Here is a 9586-nt window from a genome sequence, read left to right as displayed (position 1 = left end):
TACAGGGTCGTGTGTGTGTGTGTGTGTGTGTGTGTGTGTGTGTGTGTCTGTGTGTGGCGCTTTGAGCTTAGGATAGAGTTCTTTTGGGAGAACAAAGGTTTTACTTCCACAAACATTTTCTTAGTATCCACTTTGTGCTGCTGAGGATTGAGGTGAAAAAGTTCAGTCTACATCCTCAGGGAACTCAGGGTCTACTAGGAAAGAGAGATGAATAAAGTGAATAAAGAGATGTTCAGTGCATAATGAATGTGGGTGGATACAATGAAGAGGGGACCCAGTAGAGAGAGAGGGAGAGGGAGGGGGGGAGAGGGAGAGGGAGAGGGAGAGAGGGAGAGAGGGAGAGAGGGAGAGGGAGAGGGAGAGAGAGGGAGAGGGAGAGAGAGCGGGAGAGAGAGAGGGAGGGAGAGAGAGAGGGAGAGAGAGAAGGAGGGAGAGAGAGGGAGGGAGAGAGAGAGAGTGTGAGTGAGTGTTGGGGGTTGGGGAGAGTCAACTCCCACTGCTTCCAATCAGCGTAGATAGGAGGGTAGGTTTGTCAAACCTCTCCCCAGCCTGAGATGGTGTTAGCCCGTCTCCTCCCCAGTCCTTGGGATTGGGGTGGAGAGTGGCATAGAAGCCCCCTCCCCGCCCCCGGGCCAACCTGCCTCCCGCTAGCCGGCCGGGCGCCTTACCGAGTCAGACCACTGGGAGGCTGGGGGAGCCGGGTTGGGCGAGGAGGCGAGCGAGATGGGGGAGCTCTTATTTTGACAGGGGCCTCTCCGGGCTCTGGTATGAAGGCAGAAGGAGGCAGCCAGAGAGCCCCGATGCTTATTCAGGCTGGGGAGCGGAGCCGAGTGGAGGGGCGAGCGAGGCTCCGGCAGCGCAGGGGACCCCGGGGAGGCGGCGGCGAACGGCGGAGCCAGTGGCTGGACATGCCCCGGACTCGGGGCCGCTGCACCACCGCCGCTGCCCGGAGCCAGCCGGCCGGACGCCCGCACGCCTGGGTCCCCCGGCGCCGCGCCGCCCGGGGACTGCGACCCGGACCCTCGGCGTCCGACCAACAATAAGCGCCCAGACAGCCCCCTCCCCGCCCCGCGCCCGCCGTCCCCGCGGGCCTCGGGAAAAGTGAAAGGAGGAGGCGAAGGAAGGAAGGAAGGAAGGAAGGGAGGAGGAGCAGGAGCCGGAGCCGTGAGGTTCGGGGCTGAGACCCCAGCCGTGAGCCCCGGGCCGGGCGGGTGTGCGCGCTCTCCCGCCGCTGCCCGGCGCCCAAGACCATGCTCCGCGGTTGGAAAGCAGGAACCGAGGCGCCCAGCGAACCCCGGATACCCACTCCCGGGCCGGGCTGGTATTGAGATCAAGGCGTCCAGAATCAAAAGATCACCACCTGCCCGCCCTCCTCCGCACCTCCAACTGGCGAGCAGGAGGACCCCAATCCACCCACCGACCCTGACCTGGTCATGGCGTCCAACTCCGGCCTGGCGTGAGGACCCCCGACCCGCGCGAGGTGAGGGGAGGGCTGTGGCCGAGGGCGAAAGTCATGCCAGGCCAGCAGAGGCGCGAGGAGGGAGATCCAGTTCGAATTGGGGAGGGGGAACACAGTCTGATTGTCTCTGGCCCTCTGGCACGCACCCCTAGGCTGTTTAAGGGGTCGGGGACGCCCCCAGGATTAGTGGAGGCCACTCTTGGGCCCCCAATCAGGTTGGCAGCCCCAGCGCTCAGAGGGGAGGGCTTAGGGGCAGCCAGGAGACCCTGCCACCGTAGCACAGAGAACAAGGCCGGCCTTGGGCCAGCTGGAGCAGCAACTCTGCCCTGGGGGCTTCTGGGAGTTGTAGTCCCCCTTGCAGGCTCACCAACCCCTTGGGTCTCAGCACCCCAGCACTCCTCTCCTGGCTTATAGGAGCTTCCATAAGGAGGTGCGTGGGGACTGGAGATTGCTGGGGGTCACCCTCTGCCCCCAAGCACTGCCTAGGAGCAGTGGGGGCTGTGACTGGAGGAGTCTCCCCTGCCAAGGATTCTTAGTGATGTGGGCTTGGCAGGGGGTGGGTGGTGGTGGGGGGGGCAGTCACACAGTTCCTTGGAGGTGTCTCTGCCTTGCTAAGAGGAGACAGCCCCTGCCTTGGTCTGGGGGAGCTCTTGGGGGAGGAATGTGGGCGAGAGAGGGGAGGCTTAGGGCTTCTTGCTTGGCTGGAGTATGTCCTGTCCCAGGGCTGCTGGAATTTGGTTTCAGGGGACACCGAGGTCTACTCTCCCCTTCTCCCTCTTGGGAGCTGAGGAGAGTGTCCCTTACAGTCTGGGAGTCTGGAGGGTGTCCCTCTGGAGCAGTGAAGCCAGGATTGGCTTCTGTCTGTCTGTCCAGCTTCCTTCCTTCCGGGTTTTTCTGCACCCCCCCCTCCCTCCTCCTTCTGTCTGTCTGCTGCTTGGGGTGTGGGTCTGTGTCTGTGTCTGGGGCCCTCTGCTGCAGGGAGGCAAAGTGTTGCTCTGGGAGAGGTGAGCCGGGCATGTGACTGAGCCCTGGGAAAGGGGCTTGGAGGCCCCCTTGATCTTTGGCCTTGGTTTCCTGTTTTACCTAGGAAAGCTGTCTTTGCACAGTATCTGCTGTAACCCTACTGATGCCTCCGGGCAGCTCTCTGAATGAGACCCGCAGGGTGGGTGGGCTTCCACTCCCCTTGCTCTCCCCCCTCCTCAGCCTCTCCAAGGAGCAGCTACTTTTTCTGGGCTGGGGCTGCCTGGCTTGTCTGTTGCCCCCCAGCACTAGCTTGGCTGCCTTCTCTGGGTCAGGACCATGATTTCATGGCCCCAGGGGAAGAGCATGTTCAGGCCCTGCCTTTCTGGTATCAGCTCTGAGGCGCCTGCTGATAGGAGCTTCAGGACAGGATGAGAATGGGAGAGAAAGGAAGGTAAGGGGCTTGTGTGGGGGGGTCTGGTATCAGGACGGAAGGCGCTGCCCTCCCTCAGCTGATCAGGCTCCTTGGCCTTGGAGAACCAGGCCTGGAAGCTCAGTCTTCTGGCCACTTGCCTCTGGAGGTTCTCTGCTTACCTGTGTTGCTTCTGATTGGGGTGGGGCAGGGGTTAATGCTGGAAAGGGTGCTCCTGAAGGGGAGAATACCTATATAACCTTGGATCCAGTGTGACTCTTGTGCTCGGGGTAGCAGGGGCCTCACGCTAGAGATGGTTTCTGGAGGTCCATATGGAGGCTCAGAGTCTCTAATTACTGAGGTTGAGGGTCCAGGTGGGAAGAGATTACAGAGTCCTGGAGAAGGATTAGTGTTGGTGGTCCACAATCGATCACAACAGTGGTAAAGTGCGACCTAGTGAACTTGCTTATTGAGTCTGTGTTGGGCACCCATGACTCCCTTTGGATAGTGTCTGCCTCCCAACTTCTGAGTATTTCAGTTAAGCAGGAGCCCTGGGCCGCAGACTCAACTTCCATGAAGAGGCAGGGCGATAGTCTTCTGGGCAGGGGCCTAGTGGGTGGCAGTGTCGACTCAGCAAGGGCTGGAATGCCTGGCACCTGCTTTAGATTAAAGGAGATGCCTGCAAAGGGGGCTGCCTGCCTGCAGGGGGAGGGGCTGGGATGGAGCTGCGTGGAGCCCAGGAGTGGGGTGGAAGGAAAGGAGCAGGGTTGCAGGCAGCAGCAGCTCTGGCAGGAGTGGAGGGAGCCAGCAGTCACCCAGCTCAGCAGCCCCTCCTCCAGGGAGTCCAAGACAGGAGCTGGGGGCCGCCACACTGCCTCTGGCGCCACCGGCTGAAGTTCCGTCCCAGCGCCCTGGGGGGGCAGCTGCGGGGAGCCAGGGTGTCTGAGTGTCCAGTCTGCCCAGGACTGGAGGAGGCCTGCAAGGAGGTAGGGGGCACTTTGGGGTTCTTTTTGGCCTGATGCCATGTTTACTCTTCTGGGGGCTCCTTGGTTGCTGGTAGTGAGGCACTCCAAGAGCCTGGGCACCCAGGGGTGATGGGGAAACGGCATCCTTTCCCTGTGCCAGGAGCCCTGGGCACTGCTTGGTTGCTGACCTCGGGGGAGGGGGCAGAGGGGATGGCACCGTGGGAAAGTGGGCAGCCGTGGGAGCCAAGCGGGTACAGGCTGGGTGCCGCGGGCAGGGAGCCTCTGCCAGGCCTGCTCTCCCTGGGGTGGGGCTGGCTGTTCCAGGGACTGGCTCAACCTGTTGAGCACCTGGCTGCTCTAGCTTGGCATCTGTGCCCCTGCCTGCCAGCCCCACCAGCTGCCCACCCATAAGCCACACTGTGGGGGCTGCCCCCAGGGATCTGGGGCGAGGAGGCTCTGACTGGCCAAGGGGCCAGGATGGAGCTGGTAGAGGCTCCTCCAGGGGCTCTAAGTTTCCCCAGGTCCCACCCTCTAACTACCAGAGCTTCGGCTGGAGCCAGTTGGAGGGCCAGGTCGCCAGAGGCTAGGAGTGAGGGACAAGGTGAAGAAAGCTGCAGCAGTAGAGGTGCTGCATGTCACTTGGATGGGCCTCCCTGAAGGCAGCCTGGAGTTAAGGCCTGGCATTTCCTCTGCTGGGTGCCAGGGCCAGGCCTCCAGAGCCCCACCCCCAGCCTGGCTTGACCTCCCCTCCCTGGGAGAGAGCTGCCGACTTTCCCTGGAGGTTGGGGGAGGGGCAGTAAGGGCATCCTGGTGCCCTGGGAGGAGAGGGGTGACTTCCTGGATGTGGGGGTCTGTTGTAGTGCCTCAGCCTCCCGAAGAGCCCCCCTCCCTGGGAACCCAGATAGGAAGCTCTGGCTTCCCAGGGAGATGTCCCCCACCCTGCCCTGAGGGTGGGTGGTCCTGGGTCCCCTGGAAGGTCCCTGACCCCCTGCAGGCCCTTGCTGTCCTCCCACACCCTCTGACCCTGTAGCTTTAGGCCTGCCTTGGGGCTCTGCTAGCTGGCGGGGAAGGGGAGCCAGCTGCCACTCTGTAGGGGGAAAGGTGGCCACCACCAGCCACCCATGGGTCAGGGAAGGGCCCAGGTAGGTTCCTTCTCCTTCTTTCTCTAGTCAGTGGCTAAAGTGGAGACCTCTCCTTCTCTGCCTCCTTTCCACCCCAGGCCCTCCCTGCTTGGCCCTGGGCCACCTGCCCCTCCTAACCTTGGTGTCTGGCCTAGTCCCCATCCCCAGGGGCTGGGATGCCCTCTGTCCAAGTCCCTCTTCCAATGGGCTGGTGGCCCTGCGCTGGCCTGTCTTCCCCCTCCCCTTCACTCTCCACCCCCCAGCCTCAACTGAGAATGGCCCTGAATCCAGCATTTCCAGCATTTCGAAACCAGGATTGTTTTGAAATCCCTGAGTACTTCTCCACCCCACTGCTCTGACTCCCCTCCTCCCCACTAGCCCAGAATTTAGTCCTCTAATCTGACTTCATGCTGTGCAGTGCCTGTGTGTGTGTGTGTGTGTGTGTGTGTGTGTGCGTGCTAGTACATGGCCATGTGCATACTACTCTGTGTGTATGTGTGTGTGCTCGTGTATCCCAGTGTGGGTCTGTCTTCTATCTGTCAGTAGTTCTGTGTGACTGGCTGATGTCATTTGTGTTTCCCGAGCTCTCTTTGGCCTTCTCTGAGTATGGGATCCTCTGTGGGTCTTAAGGAGTCATTTTTGGGGAGTTTGGGTTATTTTAAAGAGGTATCCTGGATGTGTGTCTTTGGGGGTTGTGTCTGTTTCTCTCTCAGATACCCGTCTGGGAGTATCTGAGGAGTATGTGTGCTCGGGATTGTGTCTCTGATGCATGTGCGTGTGTGCGTACGTGCGCACGCTCAGTGCGCTCGCTTCTGTTGCCGCCTCTAGCCTCCTCCCTTAGAACATGTCTGGGGTGCGTAGCCACAGGTCTCCCCACAGCTCCCTGGGACATGGAGTCCTCTGTCCTTTGATAGGGAGGTTTCTTGGAGCGAGGCCAAGGCTTCTGGCAGTTCTGTGGTCCTTGGAGAGAAACTGTGCAGTGGGGAGACTTTGGGATAAACTGTCCCCAAGGCTGGGCTCTCTTCCTCTGCCCTTCACAGACACCCGGCACCTTAAGGGATCCCAATACTCCCAGTCCATTCTCTTCTTGTCCTGGTGATATCGTGGGGGCTGTCACAGGGCGGCCCAGTGCTCTCCAGAAAGGGCTGAGGAAAGGGAGTTAACCCTCCACCCTTGGGGTCACTTGCTTCATTTGGGACAAGAAACAGCCAGCCACATCAGACCTGGGTGCTTGGTGACTGAAGTTCAGAAAAGTTGACTTTGCTAGCTAGGGGCAGACAGCAAAACAAGACAAGACACTCATATTTCCAGCCTGAGCAGAAGACAGAGGGGCCTGGAACGCTGGGGCGGGGGTGGGCGGTGATGTGCCACCCCAGAAATATGAAGCGTTGGATGTGAGGCCAGCTGCCATTGTAGCCTTGACCCTGGGAAGTCCTTCTTGATGTCTGACCTTAATTATGTTTTATAGGAGGGGGGTGGGGATTGCTAAGGGGAGCTTTCTTTCTTTCTTTTTTTGCCAAAGCAAGAGTTGTGTTAGTAGAGTTATGTCTGCATGGAATGCGGGCCCCTGGAACCCCTGATGCCTCGCTATGACTCAGTTCCCCATCCTGGGACCTCAGGCTATAATTGAATACTTTCCTCTAGAAGCACTTGTAGCAAATCAGTGAAGAAGAGCGTTGGGGCAGAGGCTGTTTGTCGGAGTCAAGGGCCTATGGAGACGGCAGCACGAGGTGGGCAGAGAGAAAAGTTGTCTGTTCATAAACCCCCTTCCCATGGCCTCTGGTCCCAGGACGCAGTGGGAGGAAGGGAGGGGTAGAGACACAGGTTGGTACAGTGCTCAGTGACCCAGCAGGGGGAGGGCCTTGGCAAGGAATTTTCAGTTTGTTTCTCAGTCTCTGTCTCTGAGACACGCACACACACATCACTGCAGACACCCTGTGCTTGCCCCCTAGAACTGGAAGTTGGGCCCAGCGGGACCTTCCCCAACTCCCCTGTCGTGTGCCTGGGAGCACCACAGGCTGGAGAGGGTTAAGTCTGGTTGGCAGGGACACCCCCCCACCCAGTGCAGTGAGAGAGAGGGAGGGGTGGTTAGCAGCTTGCTCTAGTTGGCGTCTCTCCCAGAATTCTTCGGAAAAGAACTCCCCTTTGACCCCCAGTACAAACTGAGCCCAGCCACCAGCCTCCCTCCCGCTTGCCTGTGGGAGCTTCACCCAGCCCCCTCCTACTGAACTGCTAAGCCTGATTCTCTCACCCTAGGCCCTCCCAGCCAAGCCCGGTCCCCAGGGGCATCTTCAGGGGACAAGAGAGACCACATGGGGACATAGGACCCACACCATTCTTCTCCTTGACATAGGATAACCCCGGGGTGGCTGGTGCTGGAAGCTGGGGTCCTCAGGCCTCCCCATCCATCCCTCCACCCGGGTCCTCAGGCCAGGCCGTGGGAGTCCTCCCCCCTCTCCCTGTGGGCTGAGCTCTGAGGGAGCTCTAAGGCATCTCCAGCGCCTTCTCCTTTCCTGCTTGCAGGGGAGGGAGGGGGAGCTGTGCGGTGGGGCCGCTGGGTCAGGCCTGGCTCCCAGCCAATCCACAGAAGTCGTGGAGGGGGGGTGGTGTCCAAGTAGCTCAGGGACTTCCTGGAGCTGCAGGCCCGTCTGTGTGTACATGCTTAGTGGTGTGCGTGCTGGGGGTGGGGCCGGGGCTCTGGGAGGAGCAGGGGTAGAGATTGCTGGCCTGGGGCTTCTAGCTGTGACCCTCTCTCCACAGGGAGCCCCAGCCCAGATCACACCCTTGAGCCTGAGCCCGACACGCAATATCCCGAGGTGAGAGGTCTGTGTGCTTCTGTGTGTCCTCACAGCCTCCTCGCTCAGCTCTGTCTGCCTCTGCCGTTGCCTCCTGCTTGGCTTTTTGTCTCGGGCGCCCTCCTCCTGGCTCTCTGCCCCCACTTCTCCTTTCATTCTCCTCCCCCCAGAGGAGAGGGTGCTGACTGCCTACAACCTGGAACCCGGTAGGGGATGGGGGCGGGGCCGGGGCAGGAAGGGTTAAAGCGCCACAGCCGCTGCTCCAGTGAAAGTCCCAGCCGGGGTGGGTGGTGGGGAGCCCCAGCCCGGTCACCCCTGGAGGGCAAGGTACGGTTTCCTTCCCGGTCATCCCAAGTTCTTGCTCCCCTTCGCCTGCTGGCTTTGGCCTCAGCTGGCTGAGTGAGTCAAAGCCAGGGTGGCTACCGGCCACAGTAATGTGGTTTCTGCCCTGGCCCCAGACACACACACACACACACAGAGGCACACACACGCTTTCTCCCTACTGCCACCCCCACCCCCTCCCTCCCTCCCTCCCTCCCTCCCCTCCTTCCTTACTTAGCAACAACTCCCTGAATTCACAACAAACACGCCTGTAGGTTCCTGGTCTGACTAGGGAAAGCTGGAGAAAGCGGAGGACGGTGGAGGCACTTCTCCTAGACTGTCCCCAGGAGGGAGGGGCTTCGAATCCCCCCACCCTCCCTGCTGGAGGCCACCACCCCTCAGGGACACAGAGGAAGTGGTCCTGCTTCCAACTCAGGCAATGAAGAAAGTGGGGAGCAGTGCCAGGTGTGGCTGAGCAGGTGTGGGGGTGGGGCCAGGGCTGGGACTCCACTCGTCACTAGTGAATCCCACTTGACCTTTGACCCCCACCTGCAGAGACTCTTCCTGCCTCTGGGCCTCTCAGCAGGGGCCTGTGCTGTTGTCATGGTAACTTGTCTTGCTCCTTCCCCAGACTCTTAGGGACGAGGATGGGTGACGATGTAACAGATTGGGGGTAGATGGGGCTGGGGTGGCCCAAGAACTCTGGTCTCAGAGCCCCAGTGGGCCAGGCACCTGTGTTGAGGGGGTGGGGAGTGGTGGCCTCTCTTTGATCTCTTCCCTGGGCGGGAACTGTGGCCTCTAGCTAGGACCTGGTGCGCACTGGGGTTGGGGGGAGTATGGAATGAGGGGGTGAGGCACCATTCTTGCGTCATAGCACAGAGGGCTGCTACCAGGGTGAACATGTATTGTGAAATGGTTAATAGCCCAGTTGCTGGAGTGTCTGAGTTCAAATCCTGACTCTTCTAATTTTGGACTGTGTGCCTCAGGCAAATTACTCAACTTCCCTGGGCCTCGGTTTTCTCAGCTGTAAAGTGGGGATAACAAAAGAACTTTCTTGTAGAGTACTAAATTAGAGGATTAAATTAAATAATGCCTGTGAAGCCTTCAGGACAGCCTGATGTTACAGAGTAAATGCTCAATAAATATTAGAGATCCTCCTCGTTATTATTAGTCATAGCTCTTCATAGGAACTTGTGGTCCTCCTGGGGGCTTTAGCAGGGGAAGAATTGATGGGGGTGGGGAGAGTGTGGACGGTGAGGAAGAGACAGCCTTTCCAACACTTCAGACTCCTAGATTCTAATACCCATCCAGACCCACCTTCTTGCTGCCTCAGTCTCCCCACTGAGGGGAAACTAACATCTTGGTTGAAAGTTTGCCGAGTAGCCATGGGCCTGGAGAGGGGTCTGAGGTCTTAGGGCCTGTCTCCCTCCGCATCTCCCAGCACTTCTCAGGGCTGAGCCCTCCCTCCCCCATGCTCTTGGCTCAGGTCAGCTTCAACACCCCTCCCGCCATCCCATCCCCTGATTCTCTGTTCCTTCACCAGGCTGAACAGC

The 9586-nt window shown here is 59.8% G+C and overlaps 1 protein-coding gene across 14 annotated transcripts in view; it reads left to right on the top strand.

Moving 5' to 3' along the window:
- The first annotated feature begins 521 nt into the window (after positions 1-521).
- BCL9L (BCL9 like) overlaps positions 522-9586 on the top strand; it is a 28638-nt gene continuing 19573 nt past the window's right edge. For 2 of the 14 annotated variants that reach the window (XM_060105699.1, XM_060105689.1), the window contains exons 1-3: positions 522-1480; positions 6562-6647; positions 7678-7733. The gene's annotated coding sequence lies outside the window, so the exon portion shown is untranslated. Of the gene's footprint in view, positions 1481-2386; positions 2464-3611; positions 3818-6561; positions 6648-7677; positions 7734-9586 lie in introns of those variants that run through there. The other 12 variants (XM_060105700.1, XM_060105690.1, XM_060105702.1 and 9 more) reach the window with 9 other exon arrangements.

The sequence above is a fragment of the Mesoplodon densirostris genome, chromosome 7 (genome assembly GCF_025265405.1).
Source record: "Mesoplodon densirostris isolate mMesDen1 chromosome 7, mMesDen1 primary haplotype, whole genome shotgun sequence".
NCBI classification, from domain to species: domain Eukaryota; kingdom Metazoa; phylum Chordata; class Mammalia; order Artiodactyla; family Ziphiidae; genus Mesoplodon; species Mesoplodon densirostris.
This window is presented reverse-complemented; position numbering and strand designations above follow the sequence as displayed.